Below are 14720 nucleotides of genomic sequence, written 5' to 3'. Positions count from 1 at the left end.
TGCCCAATAACTTCCTTTGATGTAAGCAAAAGAATGATGTAAGCTGTGTAAACCAAATTTAAATAATAATTGAATAAAATGTATTCTTATGTAGTACATTACACCACAAAAATTTGCTGTTTTATGAGGAGAGAACTAATAGCTCATAGGTTGTAGCTGATTGCAAATAAAACATGGATTCAAATAACAGCTGTTCCAAAACAGAAAAAGCTGTTTGCTGTTTTAAATAAGAAAATATTCAAAAGAAATATCAGCTGAAAATTATTTTCAGAAATATTTTAGCTCACTGTTGAACAAAACAACAAACTGTAAGTTAGGCCTAATGTAACCGCACTGTGTTTTTTGTTTAATCTATTAACCAGTTATTTGTAACCATTTCACTTTGCTTTTTTGTGTTGAGTGTTAACTTTTTAAAAAACGGCAGGTAACTTTAGACATTATTCATACTCTGAATCAGCTGACGTGCATTATTTAATGTATGGGATGGACACAGTAATAGAACTGAAGCATGTGTATGTCTTATGCCGTGTATTATATTCATGCGTCTTATTAATAGTCTGTAGTGAACAACTTCTAATATATACACACATTTCCAAAATATAGAGACATGGAACACTGAGAATCTCCATTTTAATAAAATAGTCCCTACAATGTGTTTGAGGATGCAACCTCAACATAGTGCGCAATGCTTTCTTTTGACAAATGAAAATTTTCTGAAGGTTACTCTCTCTAGCTCCCCATAGGGCCACTGAATATGTAATATGTGACTCCACCAAGCAATGATAGACCGACTTCAATAGAGGCTTATTATTTAATTTACTTAAATTCCTTAAGACAAAAATTCCACTCGCTTTTTTACTTTCAATCTTATCCAATTGTTAACCCCAACCCAGCCCTTCCTCCAGTTTCACCCCTAAGAAGTCCGTTGAGCTCTTGATTACTAATTCCGACTCTCCAATGAATAATTGAGGTGTTTCATTGTGTCTTAATCTCCTACTCTGATGGGTTTGTAGACACATATAATTTGTTTTCCAGGCATTCAACATCAATTTATTATCTGCAAAATATTGGCACAGACTATTCATCTTAACATAGGACTCAATTTCCAATTTTCTCAAGTCTTGGCTTCTTGTCACCAGAGTCGTATCATCTGCAAAAACATACAGATTCTCAATGGGAACCGACCCTGCAACATCATTCACATAGATCAAGAACAACAAGGGGCCCAGAATAGAACCCTGAGGGACCCCAGAAACAATTAATTTAGGCTTCGATCGTGTGAATTTTATTTTATTTTTAGTTTCATGTTGAATCTCTGTGACTTGATACCTGTTTGTCATATACGAATCCATCCATTTCAATGCAGAGCCCCCAAAACCATGAAGTCTGAGTTTATTCATTAACAGATCTACATTTACACAGTCAAAAGCCTTGGAGAGGTCGGCAAAACAAGTGATTACCGCCTCTCCCGACTCAATCGCATCAATACAGTAGTCGAGGAAATCTATTAGTAACAATTTGGTAGACTTAGATCTGCGGAAACCATATTGCTTATTACAAAGAATGTCGTTATCCTCCAGGTAATCTATAAGCTGATTACAAATGACTCTCTCCAATATCTTAGAAATAACCGGAAGCAGAGAGATTGGCCGATAGTTATTCAAATCAGTTTTGTCCCTACTTTTAAAAAGAGGTTTGAGTCTTGCTGTTTTACAGCCATCAGGACAAATTCCTTGTTTTATTGAAGAATTTATCAAGTGTAACAAAGGCGAGACTATTTCTTCTACACAGAATTTTACTACCTTCATACTAATTCCATCCAAACCATATGAAGATTTTTGCGCAAACTCAGAGATTATGTGTTCGAGGGTGGATTCATCTATTTCAACAAAATTCAGTATTCTACTTTGTACTTCAGGCTCTTTCACACTTTGCGCTCTCTTTCCACCCTCTATTCTATCACTAATTGATTCTGCAAAGTTAACAAAATGTGTATTCATAATCTCTGCTATCTTTTTAGGATTTTTAACTGTCTCGTCCTCATTCCTCAAAATCAACTTTTTTCTGACCCTTTCCCCTAAATTCGTTTACTACTTTCCAGGACTCTTTAGATTTATTACTGGCCTCTTTTATTCTTCTGTTATACCAACAAGCTCTAGCAAGTGCAACATTTGTTTTATACAATCTTTTAGCTTGCTTGTAGTATATATTATTTTCAGTTGTTTTGTCTACTTTCCATTCCTCATAAGGGTCTACCATATTAATCTCAAGATTTGTAATTTTCTCATCAATCCATTTTATCTTATTGTGGTAGATCTTTTTCTCTTTGAAAGGACACGAAATATCAAAGTGATACAAGAATAGTTTGACAAAGGTATCATATTTCCTGTGAATATCATTTTCACTGTACACATCAGCCCAATTCTCAAGTTTCAATCTATTCTTCAACTCTAGAAGGTTCTGGCGATTCAAATTCCGTGCAATGAATTTTTTAAAACGACCAATTCTCCCAGTTGGCTGTTTATAAGTGATAGAAACAGCATGATGATCAGATATATAACACTCAATCACCTCATGTTTATTGACTGGAAAATTTGTACAAATGTTGTCAATGCAGGTTGACGTCAGCTCAGTAATTCTAGTAGGCAAGAGAATCCTCAAGTTCAGACCAAAACTCTCCAATAAGTTATCAGAACAATTTGCTGCTCTATCTTTTTTCATTATATTTATGTTAAAATCTCCCCCTATTATTATTCCATGCGAGTTCAAAAATGGTTCTAATGCTTTGAGATAGGCACTCAACTTTTCAACAAATATATCAACACTAGCATCAGGACTCCTATATATTGATGACATAATTATACGTTGATCATCCAATTCCACCTGTATGTCACAGCACTCAAAAATCTTTTGCTCGGAAAAATTTTTACCTATCTCCATAATCTTTAAACTCCCAGTCATAGTTGAATCATTTTTATAAATAGCGACCCCTCCCTTTCTCATATCTTTTCTTTCAAAATAATTCAAGAGGGAATAATTGTGCAATTTAATTGAATTTAACTTACCATCAGTCAGCTCATGCTCGCTTATAAGAACAAAATCTGGAGCTTCATCTTCCAAAAATATTTCCACCTGACCCACCTTATCAGCCAGTGATCCTACATTGAGATGTATAACTTTGATCTGTCTTTGTTTTTTCATACATTTTTCATGGGGAAAACGAACTTCTACATTTGTCTGTAAGTGTCTTAATGTTTTGTTGAAGGTAATTAGCGGATTTGTTTCAAGTTTATCACGATTTAAGTTAGAAACATGATATCCATCCTTGTCCTCAGTTATCAGTTTAAAATAATATCGTCACTCTTATTTTGAACTTCTCCACGATACACAGGCAAATCTTTGAGGAAGATTAATCGAGTAAGCCGATTTACCAGTTTTACTTTACCTGATTGATTCAAATGCAGTCCATGTCTTGTGAAGTCGTACCGCATGAGAAAATCGTTTGAGTCCAAGTAATGAAAATTTGCAAGCTCTATTATATCTCTATAGAAATTTCCAACCGATTGAGTAATAAAATGATTTGCACTAGGAATATCATCTTTGCAGGAATAAAGATAATGTTGAGGAATTGATGACAGAATAAGATTTGTCCTGGACGAAACCGGGAGAAGTTTCTTGAGTGCTCTATCGATCGACAATCTATATGGGGCTTGGAAGGAAACATCATTTGTCCCACCCATTACAACTACATAATCGTCTGTATCAAAGTCACTTGTCAAACTCTCAATATCTTCAACAACCTGTGCCAGCTTGGCGCCTGGCTTACATATTACTGTGACATTACTTTTAACTTACTCCTACTTGCTCTTGTAGAAGTCTGTACAATCCTCTACCGTTACTGTCTGTCAATAGCAATATCCTCTTTTTTAATTTATTTGCAGGCCTACAAAGTTGATGAGAGTTCATAACTGGCATATTACCCCTAACCTTATTCAATTTACAAGTAGTAATCGGCTCTATTGAAGTATCGTTACTTAAAACATTGAAGGAATTCTTCGTTGCAGTGACCTTGGAATCTGAGGGACCATTAGATATTATATCACCTGGTGAATAAAAATTCTTAACATCATGGAGTTCAATTTCCAAGCATTTTTTTCACATTTTAAAGAAGAATTTTCAATTTCTAGGACTTCAATACTCACCTTCATATGATCCATTGTATTTTTACATTCCATTAATTTCTTCTCCATGTCAATGGAATGATTTATCGCGTCATTCCACTGCTGCTTGAGAGTAATCATTTTCTCATGTAAATCCGAAATTTCTCTTTTCAGTGATAAGACGATAGATTCATTATTTTGTAATTCGCACGGAATAGAGATATCAGTAGAACCATTCAAAATTAGAGGTGTACTACAGGAGTAATTTCTATTGAAAATATCTGACATCAACGATTTAAGGGTTTCAACTTCGTTATTCATTTCTGATTTTTCATTAAGAACCCTTTCAACCATCGCTTTGCACTCCATTAATTTTTTATCAACGTCCATAGAATGGTTGATAGCGTCATTCCATTGCTGCTTCATTGTATTCATCTTCTTGTTTAGTTCTAAATTCTCTTTTCTCAATGAGTCAATTATTTCATCTTCCCTTTCAATAGCGTCAATTTTGGGATCAGAGGGTGAACGTGAAACTAGGGGAGTACTTGAATTTGTTCCATTGAAGATGCATGAATTGGTGGAAGACAAATCAGCTTCACCAATCATGGAGTTGGACAATCTAACGGGCTGGGCATCACTTTCCAAATCCGGGGATGAAGAATTAGTCAGAGAAAGAGAGCCATCAAGCTTCTTCATATTAGAGGTATTAGCTGCACGAGGTGGGTGATTATGTTTTGGACTCTGGCCAGGCGCCAAAAAGAGCAATGTATCAGTACGCAAAGCAACATTACAGGTCTTTACAAGACATCGCCAAATCAATTGACCTGTGGAAGAGGATCTGTCCTTTCTAAATTTTTAGTCTTTATAGAGTACGGTAGGATTTCCTGTGTTTGTTGTAGTTTCTTCGAGCTTCATTGTTATTATACCTAAGTAAATTTGAACTCAAAAATATGATCAGTAAGTTGATATTAAAAAATGTTTCAATTGCAAATGTGTTCAGAAAATTTCAAGGTCTCATGGAAAAATAAAACATGAAAAGTTATAATAGGAACCTTCATTTTCCCTCCAAAAACAGCTGTCTCCATTCCACGTTCACAACCTAAACAATAGTACCAACATTCCTCTATCTCATTTTATACTATTCAATTATAATAATATTTAATTATTATAAACTATGATCATTTCATTATATTTATTTATGACAATTAATTTAACACTACAAATTCCTCCCCTTCCCAGTAAAATTTTACATTGAAAAATTTTCCAAGTGACATAATTGAAAAAGTTAATTTATAAATTAGTATCCAATCAAAATCTGCTTCTCCTCCAAATCCATCTAAATCGTCCTCTGTCGTTTCATTTGAAAATAATTTCTTGTAGAACTGTTGAGCGTTTTTAGGAATCAGATTGAACATTGATTTAATATCTTTGAGTTTAGGGTCAGCGATCGCTTTTCCATTTGGCCATAGGGGCACAAGGTCTTTTTTCATGAACGTTATTGAGGAGTGTCTACCTTTTTTCCTCTTATTGATGTCAACCTCTATAAGATAGCCACCGATTTCTTGACTCATGAAGATAGATGTTGGATTATCTTTATAAATTACTAATTCTCGGCATTTTAACCAACTTACAACTTCATTGCTTTTCCCTTTTTTTCTGTCAGTGATACTGTTTTCCAAATTTGTAATTCCATAGAAGTGTTTGTTTTCCATCTCAATGACAGTGAGTGGGTTTTTTTTCCGGCAGTCTGCCATAATTTTATAATAATCATCTGGCATATAAATATATTGTTGTTTTTTCAATCTACTTTCTATTTTGCCAAAGTCATCGTCGTTTGGTAGAAATGAATGTCCTGGAATGAGATACCTTTGTGTTATTTTTTTAAGGGTAGGGTGCTCTGATAAGGCGACTTTCAACATTAAAATCAATTTGATATTACGGTTTTGGCCGCCACACGAATCACTCCAAAGAATCAATTCCTCTATTCCTGGAGGAGTCTTATTTAAAATATGTCTCAAAAGGCAAGAGCCAACCTCCTGTGCTCCCCGGCCTGCAACACCTTCCACCCATGGGTAGCAGTAGCCTCTCTCCTCACTCCCAGAGTGAATACCGCAGTTATAGACCCACAACTGCCTTTTATAAAAAACAATATTTGTTGGTATTTTAGGAAGAGGGAGTGTTTTCTGTAGATCGAACGTTAGGCACTCTAATGAATCTGATGAAGAGGCTGACTTCATGTCATCTTTCATTTTCCCTTGCACCTTTCTCCACAATTCGATGTGCTCATCATGTTCTTCTTTCAATAATCTAAGTTCATCTGGATTCTTAGTACTCTTGAGTTTTGCTTGCAATAGATCACACTTGTTACAAGTATCTTTTTTTAGAGTTTTGAATTTCAAATTGAAGCAGTCATAGAATATTTTTTTGTATGAACTGAAACTCACAACTAAACTTTTTTCTCTTCCATTAACATACAATTCGTACATTTTTGTTATTGTCATATCTGGTGGCAAAAATTCGGTTTCTGTTTCAGAACGAGCATAATGTGACTTATATTTGGGTATTTTTTCAATTGAGTCTTTCACTTCTTGAATTTGTATATCAGAAAGCTTGTTCCAACCAGCTTGCTTTCCTCTACTGTCTGTAATCTTATCCGATTTGATTTTAATCAGTGCTGTATTAACTCTTTTTGTTGATATTATAAATGTATTGACAAACATATCATGGCATACTTCATTATTACCAATATGGTAGATTCGACTGAACTCTCTCTTTCTTTCTGTCATTGTATCTTGTGGTTTGTAGCTCCTCTTCTTTGGAAATTCCTTGACACTATTACTTATATATAGATTTTGAGCATTGTAGTTTCCTAATTCTATAAACTTTTCAAACTCTTTGGATCTAATTTCTTGTGGAACAACACGCCAACATTGTCGCAGACAGGGACAGACATAATTTTTGAATTTCTTTTCTGCTACCTTATTTGCAACAAAATTGATATGTTCTTTATATCTATATTTGCTAGCTACTCGCTCTTCTCTGCTCTGCCCCCCATATTTCCGCTTCCTCCCTTTTTTTGGCCTACAGGAGTACATTTTTTCCTGTTGTTCTTCATCAGCATTCGTTGTTTCTTCATGTCGTTCTTCATCAGCATTCATTGTTTCTTCATGTTGTTCTTCATCAGCATTCATTGTTTCTTCATGTTGTTCTTCATCAGCATTCATTGTTTCTTCATGTCGTTCTTCATCAGCATTCATTGTTTCTTCATATCGGTCTTCATCAGCATTCATTGTTTCTTCATATCGTTCTTCATCAGCATTCATTATTTCTTCATGTCGTTCTTCATCAGCATTCATTGTTTCTTCATGTTGTTCTTCATCAGCAATCATTGTTTCTTCATGTTGTTCTTCATCAGCATTCATTGTTTCTTCATGTCGTTCTTCATCAGCATTCATTGTTTCTTCATGTCGTTCTTCATCAGCATTCATTGTTTCTTCATGTCGTTCTTCATCAGCATTTATTGTTTCTTCATGTTGTTCTTCATCAGGCACCAAAGATCTTCTGATTTGTGAAAATATACAACTCCCATTCTTTTGAGGAGTTCCCTGAAACATAAAGAATACAACATACTAAACTTAGTCTACATGTCATAACATATTATACTGAAGATTATCATTCAAATTTGGAAAGATCAGCCAGTAGCAATAACTTTTGTGAACATATTAGGTACCTATTTCAGTATGCTAGAGAAAGTAAACTAACTCCAAAAGTCTTAAGCCATAAAATGCACTATAGTACTCAGTACTGTTATACCAAATTACTTGAATGATATTCTGATATTCCTTTAAAATATTACTCTCTTATAAATCAATAAAACTGTAACAATAATATAACTATCATCACTATACATGGGTAATAATAATTAAAATTCGTTAATAGGGCTAACACTCAATATATTTTTAAAACAGAATAAAACTTGTTACCCTTTAAAACTTTTAAAAACATTTAATAAAATTTGACAGACATGTTTCAGCTATGATAATGTTTAAAAAGTTTTAAAGGGTAACAAGATTTATTCTGTTTTAAAAATATATGGGTAATAATAGTATAATATAATATTCTAGTATTCGTGTCACTATATAAAGCAGTAATAATTAACTACATATATGAAGTTGATGGTACCTCAATAAAATCAGATGAGTTGTCATAGCAGGCTGGTTTATTAATAGGGTCCAAATCAGAGTAAAGAATTCCAACATCATCAGTGCAGGGAGTTCCCTGAAACATAAAAATACAACATATTTAGTTTACATGTCATAACATAAACTGAAGAGTATCATTCACATTTGAAAATTTCAAGTTTATACACACTCAAATCCTTGGAAAAAATTATAGCCATAATTTAAATATTATGGGAGTGAAAGTATTGATTAATGAATGAAATAATGTTGATAAAGTTCCAACTCAGAATACTTTTCAGATGGAATGCATGAGGTGGAAATCTTGTGTGCATAGGTGAATCAATTAAAAAAGAAAAGTGAACTTGGCTGGGTATCCAAACGGGACCATGTCAAAACTGGGCTGGTTTTTCGGCCTACTGTGTCGTTGCATGCACCACCAACCTTGCATCAAGAATTCAGCCCACAGTCATGCAACTTGTGATTTCCAATCACAGCCAGTAGCAATAATTTTTGTGAACATATTTCAATATGCTAGAGAAAGTAAACTAATTCCAAAGGTCTTCAGCCGTGAAATGCACTTTAGTACTCAGTAGCCTACTCTTATACCAAATTACTTGAATGATATTCTAAAGGTGCGTCCAGACTCTTGCGCTGCGCCGCGTGCGTGCCTCTCGAGACAATGAGTTTCAAGTTTGTTTGAGGCTCGTGAGATGCGCGCGCGCTGCTCGTGACGAACATCGTTCTATATCAAAGGTCATTGGCGCGTTCGTCGCTTGTGGTGTGTTGCACGCCAAGTCTGGACACACCTTAATATTCCTTTAAAATTTTACTCTCCTATAAATCAACAAAACTATAACAATAATATAACTATCATCACTATACATGGATAATAGTACATAATATTCTAGTACATGTCACTATATAAAGCAGTAATAATTAACTACATCTATGAAGTTGATGGTACCTCAATAAAATCAGATGAGTTGTCATAGCAGGTTCGTACATTAACAGGGTCCAAATCAGAGTAAATAATTCCAACATCATCAGTGCAAGGAGCAAATAATACATCTTCTGAGCATGACGAAATCTGTGCCACTGGTTTTAATTCTTCCAGCACTGGTGAAGCATTGTTACTATCTGTGAAAAAACATATACAATACAATTCAATTATTCTTAAAACACAATCAATACCATATAACTGTATATTGTTATATTTAACATTATAATATATTAAGACTGTTTATGAAATTTCAACTTCAGTAGAATTCATTAGAGGTCATGTTCAGGAAGTTCATGTTGAGCAAGGTCTCCTGTTCTCTGAACTACTAGTAACTTATAATGTAATTTGCATAATAGTAGGTTGATTGAAGTCTGTTTTATCCAAGAATGTAATATCTCGGATCTCTTGTAATAGGTAATGAAACTTATAAAATTAGTTGGTTCTGTATAATATACGAAAGTAGGCTACCATTTATTACTTTATCACATACCATACTCAAACAGTTCTAGTCTCAAGAATACAGTAAGTCACCTACTGCACCTGTATTAGGTTTTGAATTATTTCAATATCAGGCCCTTATTATTGCTCTTATATTTCTGTAGAGCTGATAGAAATTTATGATAATTTAATCTGAAATAGAATGAACCTTCCTATGATTTGTTAGGCTAGGTAATGTGGAAGTGGAAATAAATAATGTCAAATATTGTAGTAAGCTTCAAAATAACAACAGTGAATTTGAATAAAATATTGATACAGATACATAGAACAAAAATAGTACCACCATAAGCCTATGTATGTATACTGTATATTTATAGGTGAACATGTAAAAATGAAATGACCTAACTTTCAAGGCATGCTAGTTCTTGTTATAAAAATCAGAATCCAACTTACCATATACATCTTCTTTTTCTGCTTCTTTAGCTAGTTGTAGTATTCTAAGACCTCTGCAATCATCTTTTAATTCACTAAAATACATTTCGGTATCCAATCAAGCCTATCAGTAGCATGAAATAGGCCTACTGTGTCTCCAAGTTTCTTTACAATCGTGATTCTAACCTCAAAACTCAGAAGTGACGAGTGACGACTCAAGACGTGATTCCGACAGAAGTGATTCCGCAAAAAAGAACCAAGCCTCCTGGATCTGTTATTGAGCTTTGATATAGGAACGTACAAAAAGGAACCAAGCTTCATGGGTCTTTTTTGTTGAATTCAAATACAAAAAAATCAAAATGTGGGTTGGTTCACAGGTCTTGAAAAGCATTTAAATGAGTGATATTGGATTGGTTCTATTTTGCAAAACTTAATTTCACATTTTCTGGGCAATTTCCACCCATTAACTCAAAAATCAAGATTTTGTGGGTTGGTTCCTTTTTGCATAACTGTCTCCCTTTCCTTGCCGTTATGAAAATTCATCACCTGACGCTAGTGTTCACGCGTATCTCAAGCCTACTATTCATAGATCTAAGCCAGCTGGTGACAGGACAATAACGCTGGAGACACAAGAAGTCTGCTATCTCTTCATAGTGCATGATTTAATAGAATCGACAGTTGCAATTGAAATAATAAAATTTTCTCGAATTTCGAGCTTAGGTGAAAATGTCACTAAACATTAATTGTAGAGATTTTCATGCTCAATCTTTTCCACTTGGATTTTTTTTGTTAAAATTGTATCTGAAGCCTGATAATTGGAAATCTAAAATCAAACTTTGCATAGATGGGGCGGAGGTCCTGGAATTTTTACATATATGAGACTTGTGGCAGTTGATAGAGCTTATCAATGACTATTTTAGGTATAAATTTGATCAAAATCGTTGGAGCCGTTTTCGAGAAAATCGCGAAAAACCCTGTTTTTGACAACATTTTCGCCATTTTAGCTGCCATCTTGAATTGAATTGATCGAAATTGTTCGTGTCGGATCCTTATAGGGGAAGGACCTTAAGTTCCAAATTTCAAGTCTTTCCGTTAAATGGGAGATGATATATCGTGTACACAGACACACACACACACACACACACACACACACACACACACACACACACGCGCACACGCACACACACACACACACACACACACGCACACGCACACACACTTATACAGACCAATACCCAAAAACCACTTTTTTGGGCTCAGGGGACCTTGAAACGTACAGAAATTTAGAAATTGGGGTAGCCTACCTAAATTTTTTTTGGAAAGAAATACCTTCCTTACCTATGGTAATATAGGGCAAGGAAAGTAAAAATTCAAGTTACAATTCATTTATGATGTAAAATATGGAATATAGTATGGAATATAAATGGTACACATGAATCAATAACACTGGAAGATATATGAGTAGATACGTTGTCACCTAGCAAAACCGTTGGCTGGTCTTTTGGAAACTTTCTAAAATATGGCAAAGCCAAAGTGTAAAACCAATCTTTGAAAACATCAGTGGTGAACCATCCATTTTTGGAACGGTTATATCTGGCACCTTTTGGTCCATTTGATGTCCAAGACTGGTGTAAATGTTCTGCCTTATAAACTATATATGGAGGCAGCCATTCACCATCTGCACCCCAGCAAACATGACTGAAAATGACTGATTTGATGTATCAATGATACGTGTTGGATGTTCAACTCCTCGTCGACTTATCATTTTTTTACACTGGGGTCGTCCTTCAAGTTACTCTCATCATAGTTAACTATTGCTCATGGCTCAACACCTTCCAGAGATTCTCCTAGCTCATTGAAATATTCTTTTATAGTTTGATGACTTGGGGCAAATCTGCACCTTTCCACATTTTGGCACTTTCTCTGGGAAAGGATATGCTTATGTCTCTTTAAAAAGCCCAACCCCCACTCACGTCCAGTTAAATTGTTCTTGAACATTTTAATTCTGCGGCCACTTTTGTCTAGATAGGCCTTCACAAGCACTCTCACATAAAAAAGACTAAGAGGGAAACCCCATTTACCAGTCAGTATAATGTTCATAGTTAAATGGTCTTCTTCTTCCTCAATAAGAATAGTTTGACCTCCAAAATTTGATGAGTGACTACCTTTTACCTTGTTGTCAATAGTAGATTTTGCTATCCCATATTTTTTACCAACATAATGCAAAGACTTCCATTTTTCCTTTCTTCTACAGCTCTTCTTAGTTGTTCTTCAGAATACCCAACATAGGCACGACCACCAATCTTCTTCTTGTATTTCCCCATACTTCATTGAAACTGAAAAAGTAAAACAAATGCTATTTATAAATAATGCCTTAAGAGCTGAGTAAAATGAGCTATCAACCAATAAGGCAGGATGCACATGGGAGAAACGTGTTTCGTGAAACAAGTTTCAGGAAACATGAAACGAAAGTTGCTTTCAATCGACTGATAAGATTACACAGGATTGTGTACACTGCATTTCATGAAACTCCAGTTTCTTTGATTGCGTGAAACCAGATTTTCTGAAACTCAAATAATCGGTCTCCTCTGGCTGTAGTTTAACGTTTCACATTGAGAAATTGTGTGATTTGTAGAAATTTGTGTGATAGCTATTTGTAATTTGTGTGATAGCTTAATTTGAAATTTGTAATTCAATTTAATTAAATTATAATATAACTAATTAAATTATAAGTAATTTTAATTAGCTTACTTTGTGATTGTAATTTAAAATAGTTTTACAGAACATTATGGCAGGAATTTCATTCCAAGTAAAGTTGGCCGAAGCTGTAGAAAAACGCCTGTGCCTTTATGACTCTTCAAAATTTTTGACTTTGTGACTATTTAAAATAGTTAATCGGAACCAGTAAATCAACAGCACACACAATTCAGTTTTAAGGTAAAAAATTAATATAAAATGAAAATGACAAAAAACTATTCTTAGCATTCGATCCCACAACGTCAAACTTTATATCTCATAAAATAAGTACCAATAGAATACTGAATAACACCATCTCGTTATTTTATTACAATTGCAACTATATACATAAAATTGAAATTCCTGTTATTTAAATACATTATTTGTAACATGTAATTTTTATGCAATAGACCTATTTGATTTGAAAATCAAATAGAGAATTAACAAAAATAAAAACAAAGAATTTACATTATGGTATTATTTATTTCTATATTTATATTCACTTTAATGAACAATATATTCGGGCTGATCCCTTATATTTTTACTAGATCAAACCACTTAGTCTTTTCATAGAAAATACACTAGCCCTACCACTATTTGGATGAATAAATCACTCACAACATATATTTGCAAACATCATTCTCAAAGGAACACCTCTAGTGTTAATCCCATTTATGGTAATTATTGCAACTACAGTTGTACTGAGGTCCTAACCACCTTTTGTCTCCCACCACCATTTCTACCTAGGTAAATCTAATCACTATCTTCATGATCCATCTGCCATTGTGAAGGGATTGTGATGCCGGGAATCAAAAAGTATTTGGTAAGATATTTCCTTACAGCCTTTGCTGATGTGAAATTTGTACCTGCATCGATAGGCATATTATGACACTCAGCGTTAGGAAAATTGTTTTTAGCTGTATAAGGAATACCTTCTAATATTCGGATGTAATTGTGCAACACACATGCACTTGATATAATGGATTCGACTACTTTTTCTGAACAAGCAATTGGCACATCAAATACTTGGAATTTGACATAAGCATTCCAAACGTGCATTCTACAGTACAGTCTTGCAACCCAAAGTCATTCGATAATTGAAAATTCGTTTTTCATCAGTCAAAGTAGCCCTCTTATATGGCCTCATTAGGTAGGGTTTAAGAGGAAAAGCTTCATCGCCAACAAAGAAAAATGGAAAAGGTACATTACTAGCATCAAATGGTAGAGGCTGTGGTTGTGGTAAATTTAGTTCTCCTCTTGCCAACCAGCACCCTAAATGTGATGAACGAAATACACCCCCATCACTGTTTTGACCTAAATCTCCCACATCAATGGTTGTAAAACAGCCATCTGCATTAGCACATGCCATAAGACATTCGGAAAAGATCCTTAAATTTGATAGGATCACATATGAGCAAGTTTGCAACAACAAGGGAACGAACTATGATCTCGATCCCTGATCAGTGGGTGTACCCAGTATTTTCGTTTTTTCTTTTTATTCCTCAGCCACCATGACAAAACGACCACATTGTCATCGGAATCCATCATGAAACTGACGGGGAAACAGTTTCTTTTGTATGCATGCACGAGTGAAACGGAATGCATGAAACATGTTACCTGAAACTTGTTTCATGGAATGCGTTTCTCTGGTGTGCATCCCGCCTAAGATAGGATCAATAGGTATAGGTACCATATCATACCTATCTGATTCAGCTGATTCTTTTCTGACATTGTTAACATGCAAAATTACCATTTTTTATATTGAATGAATAA

The 14720-nt window shown here is 34.5% G+C and overlaps 1 protein-coding gene across 7 annotated transcripts in view; it reads left to right on the top strand.

The window, feature by feature from the left end:
* LOC111043948 (fukutin-related protein) overlaps nucleotides 1-14720 on the top strand; it is a 248882-nt gene that overhangs the window by 35989 nt on the left and 198173 nt on the right. The gene's annotated exons all lie outside the window — the stretch shown is intronic.

This window comes from Nilaparvata lugens, chromosome 2 (genome assembly GCF_014356525.2).
Source record: "Nilaparvata lugens isolate BPH chromosome 2, ASM1435652v1, whole genome shotgun sequence".
Classification (NCBI taxonomy): Eukaryota; Metazoa; Arthropoda; class Insecta; order Hemiptera; family Delphacidae; genus Nilaparvata; species Nilaparvata lugens.
This window is presented reverse-complemented; position numbering and strand designations above follow the sequence as displayed.